The 21,275-nt window shown below is 36.6% G+C and overlaps 1 protein-coding gene and 1 long non-coding RNA gene across 6 annotated transcripts in view; one reads left to right on the forward strand and one right to left on the reverse strand.

The window, feature by feature from the left end:
• The window catches only part of XRCC4 (X-ray repair cross complementing 4), a 188,870-nt gene that overhangs the window by 126,280 nt on the left and 41,315 nt on the right, over window positions 1-21,275 (forward strand). The window lies entirely within an intron of this gene.
• LOC308185665 overlaps window positions 1-21,275 on the reverse strand; it is a 65,150-nt gene that overhangs the window by 21,849 nt on the left and 22,026 nt on the right. The window contains exon 1 of the long non-coding RNA XR_013943538.1: window positions 1-21,275. This exon is cut by the window's right edge and continues 22,026 nt beyond it. This is a non-coding gene — a long non-coding RNA (uncharacterized lncRNA).

Consider the following 21,275-nt stretch of genomic DNA (forward strand, 5'->3'; position numbering starts at 1 on the left):
CTTGGCTGCAAAGTGCATGTCAAGGAAGTAGAGGTGGCTTCAGAGCAAGGACAGGATGCTGCTGATGGGGCGTTTGTGCCACCTACATTGCCATCAGCTGCTCCGTCAGGAGGGGCCAATGAGAGAATGTCGTTTCTGTTTTGAGTTTTTAAATAAGATTGTCACGGTCCTCACGTTCAGTGTTGGTGCTTGACTTGAGGGTCTATTAAAGTTAGTCACGCATGTAATTGTGTGTAGGATCAGCTGCCTAGTTTGTACCTGTTAATGATAAACACATTTTTTTTTCTTTTCGTACTCATCCCTTTCTGTGCTTTTGAAAGATTTTTACCGTCTTCATAGGTACATACTATTTATTTGAAAAGAAAGCTCTCGGCTTTATATTACAGCACCGAAAGAAGCTAGATTTGGCCTTCTGTTGATAACCTCTCACCCCTTTAAAAGCACTCAGAGCTTGTGCTGTGCCAGGAATCCCCATGGGATCCTCTCTCTGCATTGGTTTGATTTATTGCTTGTGGGTCACATTTTTGATGTTCTAACACGCAGTTTACTCAAAACATGGTCGGCCACCACCTAGGATGCAGGTAGCAAAACCCTTCAGGGTTTCTCAGAGGGTTGCACATAGACAACAGTGTTACTGTCTCACACGTGAAGTAGTTCTTTCCAGTAAAGGTTTAACCAAGTGAAGTTTGGATCCCAGTGAAAATGATACCATAGCCTTCCATGGTCCAGGGAGGATTATAAAGTTTACACCACAGCTACCTTCTTTAAAGAAGGATCTTCCTGGGAGCACACGTTGACATGCCACTTTTTTATACACTGAATGCATTTATTTGATGCAATTGGAAAGAACTTGTAGAGCTTTGTGTGGTGAGACAGAGCGCTCTGATCACAGGTATGCACATGTGAGTCCTTGGAGTGTCTGTGTACCACAGTGTAAGGTCATTGCTACCGTCATAAATTTATGAAACGCAGTGTTCAGGAAGCTTTTGATAATTTAATCATTCAGGCTGGAACACAGGTTAGGAAGTACCTTAGAAGCGGACAAGCAGGTTCATTTGAGAATCAAATGTGACAATTAAATTAATTTATTTTCCAGTAGCTGAATTAAGTCCTTTCTGTGTTTCATTCATGTTTAGTATTCCCTTATTTAAGATGACCAGGAATCATTTCATTAAGATGGTATATTTCTTTCCTGTAGTGCCATGGCATTGGCAGCAGCAGCAGCATACCAGACAGACTGTTTTGACTAACCTGCATGCCTGTTAAAGGTTGTACTGTAACTCTATGTGGCCTGATGGGAGCTTTGATAAGTGATACTAATCTTGAGTTTTCTGAAATATTTAATCTTGCGTGACATTGGAGCAGAAAGAACAGCCGTGTTCATTACCTGTGCTGTATGACTTGTAGCTGTACAAAAATAGAGTACAGTGAGAGGAAAAAGAATAGAATTCTTTGATTAAATGCACAGTAACATCTGTGGAAAAAAAAAAAGCAGTAGCAAAACAGCTAAAGTAATTCCATAATCAGCTGGAATATGTAAGGCAGAAATACACCACAGTACAGTTGCCTTTGCTTTCTGTTTATTTTATTTTATTTTATTTTATTTTATTTTACTTTACTTTATTTTATTTTACTTTATTTTACTTTATTTTACTTTATTTTATTTATTTTATCTTTATTTTATTTTATTTTATCTTTATTTTATTCTCTGTTTTATTTGAGTGGTAGATAATTAGAAAGGCTTCCACAATCCATGTGGGAAGGGATGATTTATTTCCATGGAAAGCACAAGGAATTGTTATCCACATCACCATTTCTCCCTACTCTCGAGGGAAAGAAGGCAAAATATGAAGGCTGAAAGCCCGAGGCAGAGAAAAACGAGCATTATCTGCTGACCTCTGAGGCTGCAATTTCTCCCGAGCAAAGCCACTCAGCTCTCTAGTTTGTAGCACATCTCACCAAATTTTGTGTCTAGTAATAGTCTAATAATTGACTGATGATGGATAAGTTATTACTCTGTAGGACAGACAGGATTGTACCCTGTGTTTTATCAGGGCACGTTCTTTAGAGCACGATTTTATTGCAGTGACAGATCTGGTGAGATATATATCTCAAATGATTAATCTATAATGTATTTTAATAAAACTGGTAGCTCTGAGATTGTAAAATGATGGATTAAAAAATGGAAAAAGTATGTTTTTCCACTACCTTTCTAGTAAATATTTGGTGATTTTCTAACAAAGCTTTTATATTGGAACAATGCTTGAACTAAATTTTATATTTTAAGCCTCTTTTAGGTAGTTTTTTGGTTGGTATATTTTAATTTATAGCATGACAGATTAGTTTTGTTAAACATTATGATCTCTGCTGGGGGTAATTTAATATTTTAATTTTTAAAATATATTTTTTAATATTTTAATGGGATACCCTGCTGGGTATTTTAATGTGGGAGGCCAAAAAATTGCTTTTCAGGGGTAAATTAAGGCAAGAAACAGGAAAGACTGTGTGGCTGAGCTAACTGACAGTACTGGAATATTCCCTGGATTTTAATGTAGAGCTGCCTACAGTGTTTTTGGTCTTTTGGGTGGAAGGGTGAGAAGAAAGAAAGGACTTTGTATTGAATAAAACAAAGAAGGCAATATTTACGTGTCTATATATATAATAAATATATAATATTTAAAAGCCTCTATACCTCCTTGTGATTTGTATACAGCAGCAAATGTACACTGTTTTTATGAACTTTTCTGTAAAAGGCTTTTGATAATGGTATCGATTAAACCTCCATTTCCCAAAACAGCTCTTCAGGCAAAATTCTTTCACTTCACTTTTATTAGCAAGAAACAGGTAGTGTAGATGACTATGATTTTGAATGTATGCACTGGCAGGAGATTAGGACTAGGCTGATGGAAAACCTAAGCAACCACGCTTGCCAGCTCAGTCCTGAAATAAAAAATAGACAGTGCAGAAGAATATGAGATGGAAACTTGGCTGTATTAAAGAGATAAAGCTGCTTCAAGTATCTGTTTTATTGTTCATTAAATTGATCATGAACTATGTCTTCTATAATGGATTAAATTAGAGTATTCCATATAACATAATTGTCTGTGAAGACCAATGGTCTTTTAACTCATTATGGACTCCAGAAAACATTCTGGAGATAGTCCCATACAAGAAAATAGTTTAAAATATGGGATTTGGAAAATGATTTCAAAAATACTTGCAAACACTCCTGTTCCACTGAGGCGATTGCTCAGCTTCTGCTCAGTTTGTGCTAACTTTTCAAAAATGGGATTCAGAGCACGAAGCTATTAATCTTTTTAATTGTATTTCTGTTTGTCCGTTCTCTGTACTTACCTTTTATGAATCATGAATTATACTTTCTTCCTCTCTTTGCTCCCTGGAAAACTAACCTCAGCAAAGCGTGGCTACAAAGCTGCTGTTTAGTAGTGGCAACACTTTTCAGTGTCCTTCTGCAAAAGTGATTACTCCTGCGTATAAAACGCATGTAACTAAATCCATGCAATTTACCTGTCCCATAGCAAATTCGCTCCTCAAACTGTGAGGGCTATGTCCTACTTGTTCTCGCCTGCTTAATTTCACTGATTATTCTTGACTGTGAAGACCTACATCCAGCCAGAAAGAAATACTGTATTGGAAGCTTAAGTGACCTGCTAGACCTCCAATATATTATGTTTAATATCAAGTAGACTCTGTAACATTGTCTGTGACTTTTCTGTCCATCTCCTGTTATGTGTTTTACATCAGGTTCATTACAATTACAGTTTCATAGTTCCCAGGGATGCAGTTGAATCTGAATAAGATGCAGATATCAAGATATTTTCTTTTCCAGAATGCTTGAAATCTAGTGCAAAAATATAGAAAAACCAAAGGGAAAAGGACTCCAAGTTAAAAGGACTTCTGATGAGTTTTGTTTTAATCCTGTATCTTCTCTGTTACAGAACAGGATGATCTTTCAAAAAGACTTGGAGAAGGAGCAAGAAAAGGTCTGGAGAGTAGTATAGAAAAGGGTGAGAGTTGACACCAGGCATATTCTTGAGCAAATAGATGAGAGGGAACATAGCGAGGGGCATTTATTATTTGTGCATTTGCTTTTTTATTGCTCACATATATGTGTTTCCCCAAAGTAGTGCATTAAGCACCGAAAACCCATGGCAATGGATTTTCAATAATATTTAGAACATTCCCAAATCTGGTCCGTATGGATAAATACTCATAAATTTATACACTGTGACTAATACATATGGTATGAGCAAATGCACTTTCATGGTCCGTTGAGAGGACTCATCTGTTTCAGTCAACTTGCATCAAGATTCAACGTGACATTAATCAGTATCTTTTTGATGAGTTCTGCCATCTGTGAGAAGGTAGATAGCACATTCTTATGTATCAGTCTAAAAACTTGTAGAGTAAGAGAGAGTTGGACAAATTATAAATTATGTCTATATTACCAAAAAAATTTACTACCCTTTCAATTACCTTGAAAGTAAACAAAAACAATAGCTTATTTAAAGCTGCAGATGTACAGAATTATATTAATACAGTCCTTGTTTACATAGAATACCACTGGAAGACTCTCTTGATTACTTAATAGCACTTAAGTAAATCCCTTACTTTATTCAGCTGTCAAGCTATTCATAATAATTTTCATGTAGTTGTTGCATCATTCCAGCTTGTACATATGAACAGTATTATGAAAAGCAAAAAATACTTACGAAATTTATTATAAGCTTATGCTTTCTTCATATTGTTAACTGTATAGCAACTATTGTAAGCATGAATACAGACTCGGGATAAAACTGAAAGAAAATGTTCAGTATTCCAAAAAGATGAGTAAAAGATATGTTGAAATGTATGTTAAATAGCAAAACTGAGCTAAAATAAAAGGCTATTTTTGAAATTATCTCGATGATTCAAAAAATATCAAGTACTAAGATAAATTAAAATCTGACAACAGTCTAACCAGTGACATTAATATTTGATTCTGTATGTTCAGAATGATTGCTGTAATAATAATTAAAACTGTGGGAAAGGGCGATGTGCATGAAAATTCTATCGTTTAATGAAGGCAATTGCGTTCTAGAAATAGATGAGAATTCTAATGTGCTTCTTCTTTGAAAACTGACAATTATTTAGGACTGTAGAAATAAATATTTTTTATGTGACTAGTGTAGGTATGAGAAAGAGAATTTGACATCAAGGTAAGAGAGACTTCTGTTAAATTTAAAAATAATACCTCTTATATTGTGTTTCTCCAAAAAAGGCAGGGTAAAGATTTTTAAACTGGGAAAATAATTTGTGCAAAGATTGCTGAAAAGGTGGTAAATGTAAACTTTGAAATAATTCTAGGTTTTGTTATCTGTTTCACAGAGAGGGCTGCACTGAACTTTGCAAAAACATAGAATGCATCGTTTTTCTTTCTATATTGAGAAATTAACCATGTGCTAATTAAAATTATCCAGTTCTGATTTATTATTTGACAAAGGAGGAAAACAGTTACCAATCCCTAATTTACAGTTGGACCTTCCCCACTCCATTCCCCAGATTCCTAAGCAACATTTTGGAATATTTTCATAACGGTTATTTTTTGCTCTGAGTGGAATATGGTGCTTGATTCATCACTTCATTGTTCCAGTGCAACTCCCTAAGCCTTGAAGTTACACAAGTGTAAAACTGAAGTAAAGTGATGATAAATCATGTCACTTAGTTTCTAGTGGTGATGTGAATCAGCCAGACTATTACTGCTTTTGTCTGTCTGGACTTGCTCCCTTGATAACTATTAAATTACGTGGATAAAATTATATTTTTATTGAAGTGTCCTGAAAAAAAAAAAAAAGTATTTTATAAAGAAACTCCTCAGGTCTTTAGGGTAAAGCACACCATTAAATAATAAAATATTTCTACTAATAATACTTTTATTTGATTTGCTGTCAATCATACATATAGAAGGATTTTTCTGCTTGGGTTCTGTATCATTGACAAGCAATTAAGAAAGAAACCTTTAGTATGTAAAGAGTCCTGTTTAGTTATGTAACTGTTTAGCTATGGGAATACCTGAAGACGTTCAATGGGAAAAACAGTCACTTGGATTATTCACTTGTGTTGGCAAAATCCTGCACCTGCAAGCACCTGAATACCTATTTCAGTTAAAGTCAAAACATATTTGAAAAAACAAACAGAAGATACTGTCATGATATGATGAGTTTCCTGTTGACATTTTTTAAAGGATTCAAAATACTTCATGAGCTCCAGATTCAAAGTTACAAAAAGTGCCAAAAGCACCAACTTTTTATCAATGCTAGTCAGAGCAATCCCGGAACAAGTATAAGGAGAACTCCCAGACCAGTTTCTCTGCCACCAGTGCTAATGGCATGAGAGGGAAGCAAGAGGGAAGAGGAGCAGAAGGGAGCAAAATATCCTTGCTACAGCATATATCAAGTTTGTGCAGCATACCATCAGTATACATGTTGTACTTCCCAAAGCTGGGAACAGCAGTGGTTGGTTAGGCCAACAAGCCCAACCACAAGGTAAAATGTCCTGTTTGCCCATTCGTGAATGGTGTTGAGTGGTTAGTGGAACACACAGTGTGCCCACCACATTGTGTTGTCCAATTCTCAAGCTTAGCACCTTTAGTTGGGTGGTTGCTGAGAGCATAGCTCTGGGGAGGTAAGGGATATAGCTGTTTGGCAGTAGGAGGGTGAGGAAACTAGAAGCATTTATGTACATAGTGTGAGTCCTGGGAAAAAATGAGGCATATCTCAAGCCAATAACAAAAATTATAAGAGCTGGGGTTACTGTCATGATTGGGAGGAACATTCAGTGCTGCCTAAAACTTGTAACACTTTAATAATTCTTTTGTGTCAGACCTTTCAGCCTTCTATTTGTCTTCTTGGTTTCTCCTATCCGGCGTAACACTTGAGAGGTGTATATCTGCATGCCGGATATGCATCTACACCATTTCTGCTCTAAGCAATACCACCTCAGACATCATGTCTTAGGGCAGAAGTGGGAATATTTGTTAGACTATTTATTCAGCCTGACTTGGTACAGGATGTTGCCAGCGACCACAATACTAAATTCAGTGTCTGTAATGAAGTGATTTGCTTGGTTGAGATGATTCTGATGCTGTTACAATGTTTCTTAGGCTAGATTTACAAAAAAGTTAGTGTTTCATGTTACCATAAGACAGTGTTAGCCAGGCACTCCTCTTTTTCATGGTTTGCTTACCACTCCCAGTTCTGCAATGAGTCCTGTGTCCTTACATGTTCTCCTTTTGCCAAGCTAAAAAGATACAATTTTGTTTCTTCATTAGTTTTAACCTTTCTGTAGCTGAGATCTCTTTGGAATACCAGCTCATTTATAGAGAGGTTGTAATGAATACAATGCTATTTGTTTCACTGGCAGGTACATCTTCTGGTGCTAGTATTTGGCTGGTCAGAATTTTTACAGGTAGCAATATAAAAAAGACTTCAAAATTAGACTTTTGAGTATGCTGAAAGTGCTTTTCAAACACCTTGGAAGTTAGCCTAAGTTAAAAATCAGTAACAACTTTCCTTTAAGGATGAAGTTGAGCTACACAGGGCTTGAAAGTAATTTACCAAAGACTTTTTAAACTTCATGATATACCAACCTAAGTACATATTTCTATTCAACAGAGAAATATGTGGGTGAAAAAAAATGCTAATTTGAGGTACATTTATAATAGTGAAATTCAGTATTGATTTTTGTGGACAGTTAAATTTTGTTCGCTATTTAAGTTTGAATATTCTATGCAAGCCTTTCAAATTACTTGCATCTTTCTGAATCTAAGCTGGCTCTTCACATTTTTGTTTCATGTCTTTGCTTCTTTGCTGGACGTTCCTGTCTTTCGTAGCAATCTAGTATGACATTTAGTTTTAGTACACTCAGCTGTAATTTATTTAAATACTGTTACCTTAGCATTTGAAAAGCTGAGTCTTTGGACTTCCAAATCATTATCGTTAAAATTTCTGTCCCACCTGAAATTGCTGTCCTTAGTAGGGCACAGACATTCCAAGTATAATTGAGTTCTCTGTTTTTAAATATGTTCCTTGGCTGAGTCATGTTGACAAGTGCTTTTCATCTTGAAAACTTTCCAGTTGTTAGGCTTAGTCAATTTGATGTGGAATTCAGAAAATGAACTGGAGCCTAACACTGTCTGCATAAAGGTGCACCTGAGTGGGGGTTAACTTGCCATCATCTGACATCTCCAAATATTATTCTTCAATTGTGTGTTCTTACAAAAGTACGTTGTCTCCTCTAACACAGTCTCTATTGTCTGCTAGAACAAAATGTGCCTGCCTTAATATATATGAAGAAACACAGAAGAAAGAGAAAACATTTTTTTTTTTTTACTGAGTTGTTTCAACTAAGCATTTAGATCTACTAGAGAAAACACAAAATGAAAATCCACAGCTGGATTTATTTTCTTGAGGCAAATCATAACCATGTCAATAGCATCTCGAGTAGCGTTTGGAATCCACTCTGCCCCATTAATGGTGTCAAACTGAGGCAGTTACCTCACCTTAATTTTAGGTCTGGCCCTAAATAAGGTACGTTCTGTCTGACAAATGTATCGGCCTAAACTTCTGATGAGTTTAATCAACATACTAGGTACCTTGGAATAACTGTGAAGAGCAATCTGATTCATCTAGTATAGATTCAGCACTCTCTTCATTAGGGGCCACATCATCCCTTGGTGGCGGAACCAATAAAAAAGTTGGGATCTTCCATCTGAATGTTTGAAGTCTGCTGGATTTGGACTGTTTCCTGGGAAAAAAAAAAAGACGTATTGCAGCATCTTAGGCTGTAGAGAGTCAGGAATCTTGAACCTCTGCTAGGCCACTGTTCTCACCTAGACTACTGAGAAAAAGGGGACACTGTGTGATGTGATATTGAGCATATAACTAATTTGATTTGACTTCATCAGAGGTTTTGAGCTTCTCTAGAAGTTTCTGTTGATAGAGTCGTGGAGCTTACCTGATAATTCTAGATTAAATGAGGATTCTCTGCAAGGCCACTTCACACATGTAGCTAATAGTAAGTTCCCAAAGAAATTTAAGTCTATATATGGAGCTTCTTAGTGATTTCAGATGCTTGTGAAGTTGGACATTCCTAGAAAATGTGTATCAAATAGCTATTTCAGTTGTTAAGTGGCTCTTGGTATCTCTAGTATCATCTAGAGATTAAAAAAATAAATCCAAAAATAATGTAGATTAATGAATCAAATGTATTGAATCATGCTTATATTTGTCATATTTGAACTAAAGACTTCTGAAAAGAACTAAAGACTTCTGAAAGACATGTATGTTCAAGAGGGTTAGTAATCTTTGATCTCAGGATGTGTAGTCTTGGAAGCCTGATTCTCGTCATATTTGGACCCTGTGGTATAGAAGAAATTAAATAAAATCATCAGAGTGACCCAACATAATCAAGGTCCCTGGTATTTAATAAGCTCTTACAGATGTTACTAAAATATCAGTTCTTCAATTGTATTCTCATGGGTCTGCTGGCAGAGAAGAATTCATAAGTCTGAGAGAAGGTATTTTTTTATTATTATTTTGCAAAAGCCCATTGTAGAGTATGTAAAATTAATTTTTAGATAGGAAAGAAAACTGTGCAAGACGGGATATTACTGTGATATAATTGACAAGTGCAAGTTTTATTATAAATGTTTGAGCAAAACATCTCCCTAGATTTGTCTTTTTTTTTTTTTTTCCTGAGAAAGAGGAAAATCTATACTTAGACTGTTGCATCCTCATTACTTATTTTATATTATTTTCATTATAGTGTGACTTTTATTTCCTCACTCTTCTTTATCTTTCATTAAAATGAGTTCTCCTGCCAGTAACCAGGCTTGCTGGTAAATTATAATAACATTTATTTTAACTCCAAAGGGAACTCAAGGCACAATCCACATTAAGATATGCAATAACAGTTCCATATTTGATCTGTATATGAAGCTTGTATAAAAATGCATAGATAGGACCAGCTTTGAAGGTACTATTTTTTTTATGACACCACTTGATTTCAGAAGTATTTTGCTCCTGTTTTCAGTATTTACAAACTTACTGAAGTGGCACAGGGCTTTAATATCAGGCAAGTATACAACAAAAAAAAAATGTAATACATAAGTTATTTGACAAGGAATGCCTAGATAAATGATGACTGACAGATCATAAAGCTCTCTAGTGATTAATTATAACTGAACTGACATCACAAGGCTGGCACAGATGTGTGACAAGGGCTTAAGCAGCAGGCTTCAATTTTATTAGAAAGCACTTATGAAGAAAACATAATTAAGCGTAAGCAGTGCATGGATATAGTTAAGGGACACAAAAAATATTGGTTTGTTTAGAGACTGCATTAAGCAAACTCCTAGGAGACTAGGGGTGTAAGTCCTGACGATTTCCTCTTCCTTTCCCAAAGGTCAGGTTGGACCTGACCACGTTTTTTAGGCCCACCAGCTTGTCACACCTTCTGTTAGAGAGATGGCTGTGAGTATTCTACCACGCTGGACTTTGCCTTCCAGAAGGCTTCCAAAGTCCCAAGTTTTTTCTGATGCTAGGCAGTAGGAAAGACCTGTCCAGCCTCTTTCTCCCAGGAGAATTCCTTGTATTTCCCTTGCTCCCTTGTATTTCCTTGTAGCTGGCTATCCTATTAACTGTCCTACAGAGAACTCCAGTATGCCTTTACTGAGGGCAGGTTGCTCTGTTTTCTCTGATAGGAGAATTATGGCTTATCTACTTTCCTGCTTACCAGGTCAACTGATGTTTTTTTGTTGTAAGGAGGTAGTGGCAATTCTAGGGAAATAGAAAAAAAGCCCATCTGTGTCATTCACTTAGGCTGGTCAAATCCTCCATCCATCTAACTAGAGAAACATTTTTGGTGCACAACAAATCTAGGATGTGCAATACATGGCTGTCCTGTGCCAGAGAAGTTGGAGCACAATTTTCATGGCATCCCTTTACTCTTATACCCAGGCTCAGAAGCTATATATATTTATATGTATATATATATATGTTATTTTTTCTTTTCATCCCATGCATTAGGCATTTCCCAAAACCAGTTGTAGTGGGACAGAAGTTTCCCTTACTTAACACTGTACAGATCTGATAAACCAGAGGAATACCTCTTCTTAAACTGTGGGTAGGTGATGCCCAGTAGGCACAAAACCTCCTGGACCCTTTATGAATCCATAGAGCAAATATTAATTGCTTCACAAGCCAGTGCCTGGTAGACTCACTCATCTAATCCCCTCAGCCTTGCATTTATGTCACCATGGCACATTGGTGGGCATATCTGTTTTAGTAGTCTGCTGCTATTACTGTAGGCTTGAGCCTAATTCAGAACAAATTGAGTGTATTCTGTCTCTTTCAGGTATAATTTGTTGGTTGTTGTCATTGATTGGCAATTGATCATTAATCAAAATAGTATGATTTTTACTAGTAAAGATGGTCTTAAGTAAATTGTGTATTGGCTGCATTCAGAAAAATGGAAAAAATACTTTTTAAACTGAAAAAGCAAGTGTCTGTTAGAAAATATGTCTGCTAAAACTGTTTTAAATTCTGAATTAAATTTCTTTTTAAGTGGTGAACACCATCACTGGAATATTTATGCATTTTGTTGTTGGCTCATAACCTTTTAATTAACACTACTCACTTTGAAACAGACACTTTTTCTTGCTTTTCATATTAATGTTTCTTATCTTTTCTCCCTCATGCCTCTAGACAGCTGAGCACACCCACTGCTATTCCCTGAAGCAAATGCAAGAATTTAAAATTCAGTTTACTGAAAGACACGGATTGCTGTTCAAACAAGGCATCTAAATGTTCGTAAACACCTTGATGAGTTATACACTCAGAGTGGGTTAGATCAATGAAATCTATCATGTGTTTTTGTTGTGTTTTTTTTTTTTTTATTTGTTTATATTCCATTTCCTATTAAAAGAGTTGTCTTTAACATAATCTCCAAAACCCAGTCTGATGATTGCTGTAGTGTTTCAGGTATTTTGTATACCTACCTCTGAAATACAGAGAACAAAGTAATAAATTTTGCATGCATGACATGTGGTCCCTAGAGTTATTAATCAACACAGAAGCATTCACTTTTTGAATGAATCAACATTTTTGAAAGAATTAACACTTTTGCATTCTACAATTCTCTCTTTACATTCAGAAAATATTGAAAATGAATTATATTTACCCTTTGAGTTCACCAAGGATATCTTAGACTAATTTTATTGTAACCTTGTATTCTAGTACAATATACAACTATTCAGAAGTGATGCTTTTGTTAAACTGCAGAACTACTGTGCAGATGATACAGCACCTTTTTAGCCCTAACTACAAAGTGTCTGAAGATTTCATGTGCATCTATTTACTGTTCTAGCAATTAAAAAAAAATTACATACAGCTCATAGGTTGGAAAATATATGTAGTTAACAAAGTGTTAACTGCAGGAGAGTGACCTATAGAAAGGGGTTCACTTGGATTAGGGAAAAAATCAGTTCTGTAACAAACATATGAGTGATGTAGTGTGATTAAATGGATGAATATACATACTTATCGAGTCTGAAATAAATACTGTTCCTTAAATGTATGGACCCAGGCTCATCTTAGTTGTAAAAATCATTTGGAGGTGGGCCTGCTTTTAACCTTTTGATGGTATATTTGTATACACATTGGTCAGGTGCATACTGAGCTTACTGAGCCACTGCAGTTTACCCCATAGAATGCTTTCATTGTCCCTCTAGCTTCTTCTTTTTGCAGTCACACAGTGCCATTATATGTATGCTTTTCTGAGATTTTTAGTCAGAAAGATGGTGAGCATAAAAATATTAATTCTGAAGGACTGAATCCTCTGTTATTTGAGAATGCAATTCTCACGTTGGACAATAGCATACCAACACTGAGATTGAATAAACTACTAGATTTTGATCAATGCAGAGTGAAATTACAATTTCTAATTACGCATTTCCCAGTGATTGTTTTCTTGGGAGATACTGCTGTCTGTGAAAAGATGGGACCAAAACTGTAAGTTTGCCATTCTTAGGTAACCTCCATGGCTTTGCTAAAGAGGTAGATTCTTCTTTTTTTTTGGATTTAAGCAAATTTTCATCTGTGTTTCCTGTATATGGCATGAAGTTTTTTTTTGATTGAGAAATGAAAAGGAATTTTGTTCTCCAAAGTGAAAGCATAACACAGGAGTAATTACTGGTCTCTCTCTGTGATTCCACGAACCATCAGAACTTTTGTCAAAAGGCAATTTCATAATTTCATAAGAGACAGTTAGCAAAATCTTAAAGTCAACCCAAAAGTCAGCAACAACAGTCTAATTTCATACTGATTTGTAATATAGCCTATGGCATCCATTCAAGTAGATAGCAACAAAGGAAAATAGGAAGCAACTGCATCCTATGGCTCCCTGAAAGACTTGCAAAAGTCCAGTGACAGTGTGAAGTGAGAACATGTCCTGTGTGTAGCTGTCCTCCAGAAATCCAGAGTGTCTTTGGAGATTGCACTTCTGAGCACCGTCACATTCTCAGCAAGCCACTGCTGACTTGAAGGCCATGCAACTCCTTTCTAAGGGAAGTGTTTTTATGGCAGAGTTTGAAAATGTAGGGTGAACTCTCGATGTAAACTGGGACAGTTTCAGTGACATCATGAACAGGATACAAGAATATGATATTTCAGGCTGATGCGTGGTGAAAAATTGGCACCCACTCAATGTCCCACTGAAACCACTAGTTTTGAACTGTCCTTGACACAAACATTTGCATTGTTACTTTAGGTTAATGAAAGCTTAATAATACAACACCAAGTGCTCAAAAACGCTGATGACAGGCAGACAATACTTGTATACAGCTGTGGACAAGTTCTGTGGACAAATTCTCAAATACGGATTATGTTTGAATTTGTACTCGCTGATAATCCACAGACAGCGCTGTCAGCAATCTATATTTTTGTTAGAGGAGTTAGATGAGCTCCTTAGTGAATTAAAAATGTAACATGATTGTCTATGGAGAAAAAAGCTTTCATCTTCATTTACTCAGGTCTCCGTGCCTTCCCATTGAGACAGGTCACCTAGTGAATTGACCAGAATAATGTGCTAAAAAATAGTTTGGTAGGCGGAGAAGCAATTTTATCACTAATCTGTTTCAGGTTTGCTAGAGGTGATCTCTCCTCTTAAACTGTTGTTGACGAAACTCAGAGCAGGTGGTGAGTGAAAATGGGCAGGTAAAGTGAAAGCTGCTTGCCAGAAGGTGGTTTGCTAGGAATGAGGTTTTAGCGAGCACAAGATGTGTTGGGCATCCAACTCTCCTTGATTGTCAGTGGAAGGAGGATGTCAAACCATCCATGACTTGCAAGTTTAAAAATCTCTGCCTTTCCTTTCCTAAGAAAGTACCAGAATAGGAAGTTTGAATTTCAGCAGAGTGAGTGTAATGAGGTCAGTGGCAGCTGCTGAGCACGCATCACTCTTGAAAAAAAGGCCATTCTGTACTCTCAGCGTGGAGCGTTTCCTGCCATCAGACATGCATTTTATCCTGTTTCTCTCCTTGGCTTTTGCAAGTGGACAGCTTAGTCACCCTGGTATTAACAGTTCTTGTATTCTAGTCCTTGCTATAAGCTGATTACGCAGATAAATTATTGCAAAATAAGCTAATAATTTAATAAGTGAGTTTAAAGAAGAGTAGTGTTGCACAAGACCCTAAATGACACCCTTACTCCACAACTGTCACTTTCTGTGCTTTCAGCTTTCTCCAGTATAGCCCAAGAGTCTCTCTGTAAGGATTTGTTCTGCAATTGCTCTTCCAGGTTGTTTTGGAAATAGAAAAGATCTGGCTGTTTCAAGAGCTTTCAAAAATGTTATTTTATTAAGTAGATACTCTATGAACTTGCTGGTAGTTTTAGTTTCTGGGAGGTAGTTCAGCCTGATCAGCTTTTAAAAAATGCCTCTGGAACTGGGAAACTCGAGCATTCGGCTTGGCGTATGCTTCTTTAGAGCCAAACGAACTGAACTGATCTTTGTTTCAGTGCCTAGATAATGTTGGTGGTGTTATCTGTTTTTGCACACACTGATACTGTATTTGGCATTCAGGTTACTGATCTTTATTTTTTAAAATTTCTGTGGCTTAACCCACAAGGCTGCAGCAGTAGCTAAAAGTTACAGGGCAAAATTGGTAATGCTGCTCAGTCTGTGCACAGCACAGCTGGAGAAATAATGCAAAAAGTATTAAAAAATATTATGGAAAACATGAACAGTTCTTGCGAGAACTGTAGGCTTCTGAAGTGCATGAAGCTGTACCATATGTGAGGCTGGCAAAGAATGTTTTTTGGGGAATACATTCCTTGGAGGAACTAATTCTGACAGTTTATCAAAGGCACAAAGCAAGACAAACTGGGAAAAGTAAATAGACTGACAGAGCTGCCTTTGTCCGGACAGGTTTGGGATACAATGACCTTGTGTTGTTGCTTCCTGCTATAGCTTCAGCAAATGTTCCTTCTCCATCTCTGCTAGTTAAGCGCTTTTAGTGCACTTGATTACTCCTCTTTCATCTCTCTTCAGCTAAGAAAAAGGGGGAAGAGGAGAGAGGGGGCATAAAATGAGAGTTTGACCTGGAGCTGATGCTGTTCTTCTGCAAGCTTTTTCATACATTACCCATCCTTCTTGTGTGTTTGTTTCACTGAGATGCGAAAGTTGTGGCCAGATCCAGAAAAACATGAGCTTAGTCAGCCCCTTTAGGCTGGCTGTTTTAATGGTGTCTGGATTCCTATGGATGCAGATAGAAGTTTACTGGGATTCTTGTATGTGCTTTGGCTCACAGACTCACAGGGAAAAGGCTTGCTGTGTTCGTTCAGTATCTAATAAAAAGAAATAGACCTGTCATATCTGCAGAATTTTTATATTTACAGACCTTTGGGATGCTTTGGTAAGCAGATCTTATGAGAGGGATGCAAGGAGGGAAGGACAAACAGATGAGGTGCTTTTCCATTTTTTCTTCTTCCCACTCCTAAAGTTGAAAACAAAAATCTAATACACTGAGGTCTGTGGGGCAGTATGAAACCATTTTTTTGCTTCCTTTGTCAGGGACTAGCTGCAAGAAGGCCACCAGCAATGGAATTCCTGCCAAATTGCTCTGCTTTGAGAGCAGGGAATGCAGGTACCCAACACCACTGCGTGCCAGTTATCTAAGTGTTCCATGTGGAAAGATAAAGTACTTTGTTTTATTTCAGCTTTTTTTAATCTATTGACCTGAATATTAAAGCTAATTGTAATTAGAAATCCAAATTTCCAAATGCAGTAAATTTTCTAAAACTGCAAATTTCAGCTCTGGATGAAGGACTGGCCGACTGATGACAGCCACAAAACTCCATTGAACTGTGCTGCGCTGTAATTCTGTTCCTGTTTACTAACCATATAAGCTGACTTTGAGAGCTGTCTGCTGTTCTTTTTCTTTTTTTCCTTTCCTTTCCTTTCCTTTTTTTTTTTTTTTTTTCTCTAAAGTGCAGTAGTGAGCTATAAAACCAATCAAATGAAAGCCCTTAAGGTCTAGAGGGCAATAACTAAAACAAAAGGTACAGTTTTCTTTCAGCACAACTAACACAGCATTTCTTTGATTTGACAGCTGAAAGTCCAAGTAAATAAAGGAAGAAGATCATCACTTGCTCTTACTTTGGGAGCAATTAATAGCCCTTTGATAACACACTATTTTCTTTTTTCCGGCTTTTGCATTGCCCTTCCTTTCCTTTTACTAGTTAAGCACTCTCAGTAGAGTTTCATCTCATATTGTGGGCTGTAGAAATCCTTATGTTTTTGTTTTCTTTTTCTTTTCCAGGTAATTAGTTTTTGGGGGTTTTGTCTCTTAGGGAGACAAAGGCTATCTTTAAAAAAAAAAAAAAAAATTCTTACAGTCTTTTTTACTTTCATCTGCTGCTATTAGTTGGGCTAAACCATCTTGCACATCCTGGATGGAAAATTCAGTCATTTCGTTTTGTTCTATTAAGCATTATTTTGGATCTAGTTAGAGTGTTAGAAGGTTCTTGTGTATTTTACTGGATTAAGAAAACAGGTGGAGGAGAGGGAAAAGAAGGTCACAACTGGGTATATTTCTGAAAGGATAAAATATTCTGGAAAGTGTATTATTTTTTCCTTTCCTAATGAATGACTTTTTATTCTTAAAACCATGCTACACATAGAAAATTTCATTTTTACAGGTGCCATAGAATTAGATGTACCATTTTTCCACTTATTACTGATGCTGATACTATTTTAGAAACAAAATCAATCTTTGCAATGAGGAATAATTAGATTTGTTCTGCAGCTGTATATTTGTTTACAGTCTTACCTTACTGCCACATTTAGATATCCATTCCAGGCCTTTTCTCTTGCCTTGAAACTTTTATATGGGAGATTTTTCAAGTGTTTCAGACTATTCTGACACTTACATGCTGAAGTCTTTGTTCCTAGCAGAAATTTAATTACATGCAATTTAGATTTATTCGGTTGATTTAATCCTAGCATAAGGGTTTATTTTCCTCTCATAGTAATGGTGCAGAGTTCAAAGCTTATAATTAATTTCATTGTTTTCCTGATTGTTTTATTTAGACAGATAGTTCTGAATCTGTAATTTCATACTGAATATATTAAAATCTGTAAATTCTTTGGTTTGTATATACCCTCAAGAGGAAAACCACGGAGCAGCCATGAGCTAAATCCTCTTCAGGTTTGTGCATATGTTTTAATAATGAAGGGAGTGGTAGCTCAAAAGAGCTTGTTGATTGGTAAGAAGGAACTGTAAGTAAACAAAGTTTTGCAGAAGGAAATTAAACTAGCATGTGTTCCTGCCAAAATCCAGAAATTATTCACAGCAGACAAGCCCTCAGGCTGGAACAGGGCATTTTGTAATAGTGTTCCATTTCTCTAGTCTTATTCTTGTGAACGTGTGAATTTCTGACCATGTTTTAATGCTTCTGAGCTTCCTTCACTTGAGCAGTGCTCCATGGGAGGAATACAGTTCCCCGCCCTTAGGCAATTCTTACCTTACTTGGAATCATTAAGTCACAGAAGCGATCTTTTTTTATAAGTTAATGAAGACCTATGCTGAAATTACAAGGAATTAAACCCAGCACCTGACACGCTGAATAATTATTAAGATATACCTAAGTATATAAAACTGAAGAGTGCTCATTAGGTGTGAGGTTATGTACTTCATATGTAATATATGAGGTATAAAACTCACATAAAACTATGCGGTTTTAGACTGAGCTTTAATCCATGTCTGGTTCAAAGGCTATGAGTAGGTTTGGAGGTGATCCCTGTCCACACTTTTTGAGTGTATAGCCACCCAAAGTTTGAAGAGGTCTGTGTTATGAGAGGGCATCCACATGGCTGCTCCCTCTTTGCTCTTGTATCCTTTTTTCTACTTCCATGGCCTTGTGTGTGTATGGCAAATAGTCTTTACTTAAAAGTCCCACAAATTTATTATCATCAGATGACTAACATCGCAGATCACCCACTTTGAGAGTAAGACAGAAGGTGGCTCTCCGTTCCCCAAGCACCGGCGTGACAGCAATTTGAGTCATGGCCTGACTCATCTTTCACCCCCTCGGAAACCTCAGACCTACAGCACAGGAGATACAGAATTCCTCGTTTGTTTCTTTTATTTTTTCTTTAATTATTTGTCAGGCCAAAAAAATTGCTTGTCCCATAAAACTAATAATTATAAACAGACTTGTTTCTTCCCTCAGTCTGTACAGAAGGTCCCTTCTGCTACTGCCCTCACCTCATGTCACCACTTAAAAACAACACTGAGTCTTTCTGTTCGGAGGGGTTATACACAGTGACTCCCAGCCTGTCTACTTCTTCAGCTATGAAAGAACACAAGCCTTTGCTGATAGCCTTTATCAACTTCTAAAAGCCTTTCCAAGCAGCTTGCTGATTTTTTTTTTCTTTTTATTTCTGTGTGTGTGTGTGTGTTGGTTTTGCTGTTTCCTGGATAAGGTCTTAGCCAGCAGCTCTTAACCAAAGCTGTTTCCCAAATGCTGTATTTCATCAACATATTGCAGTGACACTGATTTTGTCTGGTGTTTTTAATATTTCTTCTGTGAAACAAGGCTCAATTCTTGTCTTTATTCCTGACAGGTAACATCTGATACCTTTAGGGAATGAAGTGGTTCTCTTAATCAAGCAGAAAGAACATTTTTTTTTTTTAACTGCTGCCACAAAAAGTGAGTCTTTAAAAGGATTGAATGCTTTAGGGAAATGCTGTAGCTGAAGGCATATATTTGAATACCTGATGATATTAGGTTACTGCTAGATGTTATATTACTGCTAGATGTAATAAATAGCATTTGTTTCCCTGTCTCAAGGTATTACGCCAGGAGTGATTAGATTTCAGTTTTGGTGAGGAAAATGGTTCATTTTGCGTGTTGCCTTTTTTTTTAAAGTCAGTATTTATGAAATAGATTGTCTGCAAGCAAGTTGCGTGGAAGGGAAGGCCAAACTGTGTATCACGAGTCACATCTCAGTCCTTAAGCTTCTGATGGAGCTGAGAGCTAGTGTGTTTTACTTTCCCGTCAGCACAAATGTTACCCAGTTTTCAGCGTCTGAGCAGTTGAAACACTGTGCCCTGTCCATCCGCTTCCCTCACATTTGCTTATTTTTCACATTCCAGCTTCAGCTTGTGGAGGTCATTGTTGGAAAGTTAATTAACTACAAATTTTTTAAACTCAAAATCTTGGCAAGGAAAACAGTTTTGATAAAGAATTGGTAGTCTTCATAAGGACTTGGAGGTTCTATTGAAATCATTTTTCTGAATTCAGACAAGCTTTGTGTGGTTTTGATTCTGATTTGGTACAGTTGAGGTGCTTTCAATATAAAGACCATTTTCGTATTATTATTTCTGAGAATTTATTGATAATAATTTAGTACCTTGGGAAACAACATATCTTTGCAGACATTCAGTGACAATCCATATACTTACCCTCAGGTATTCGTATTCTTTAAGGTGATACTAGTATGGCCTCTACAAAATATTCCTACAGGTCGTAAGTACTTTTCTCTTAAGTCCTAGCTGGATCGTTCATCAGGGCTGTGCTTTGCATTCAAAGCTTATGGAAAACATGCTTTCTTCTTCCATAAAAGGGTAAAATACAAACAAGGTTTTTCTTTTCTTTTTGTGTAAAGATAAGAAGACTGAGAAGTCAGAGCAAGTGACGTCTTTGTGGCTGAAGTCTGTACCCATTTGATTCATATTGTCTGAAAGTCCACAATGAGGTTGAGAGAGCAACACACAAAATTTGAGAGTTATTTTTTTCTGACCATTATTATTTTATGCCATATTTCACATTCTTCCCAAGCTGTGCAGAGCTCTGTTTTAGAACAGAGAGAGGGAGAGATCTCCCTGACCTCTATTTTAGATCAGGGAGGGATATAAGAAAAGCCCAATGAGAAAGGATAAATTTTACACTTCAGAAAATCAATGGGACTTAGTGAGACCAACTTAAAAAAAACAACCAAACAACAACAACAAAACAATTATACTTCTAATAATCTAGTGGACTTTTATGAGGGTAGGCTTTTTCTTCATTCATTGTATAATAAATAATTAATAAAGCTGTCTATAAAATTTAAATTGCATCATGCACCCAAACTGCATCATGCACTTCCATACATACTCAACATAGTTGAACTCCACATATCTGTCTTATTTCAACCGCTTTCATAAAATAGAATGAACTTCAAAAAGAAAGGATAAAAAAGTATATTGTAAATAATGTTCAGGATTATTTTTCCCAATATTTTTTGTTGTTGCCTACCTCTTTTTAAAAATCAATGGCACATTTTTTATAACAGAGTAAGTAAGGGTGTGATATCCTCAAATCTCTTTCTTTACTTTTGGCTACAGTATGAATGATTATCCAAAGTGTGTCTGATCCCAGAGGCTTTCGCTGATTTTTGCTGAAAGGCAGACATAACTCATCCTGCAAGTTTAAGGCAGTTGTCCTCCCAGAAAATGAATGAGCATTCAAGATGAGACAAATCATTAGACCTGAAGGTTGAAATTTCAGTTTCTGTTGAATAGAAATGACACAAATAGAAACACGTCTTGTTTATATCTGAGATGTTCAGTCCTACTTCGTCCTTCACTGAAACTGCCAAGGAGTATGTGAAGCAGCAGTTGCAATGGTGACCACGTTGTATGGACGCCCACCACATTGGTCTGGAGTTGTGGCAAC

The sequence above is a fragment of the Anser brachyrhynchus genome, assembly GCF_964034855.1.
Source record: "Anser brachyrhynchus genome assembly, chromosome: Z".
NCBI lineage: Eukaryota > Metazoa > Chordata > Aves > Anseriformes > Anatidae > Anser > Anser brachyrhynchus.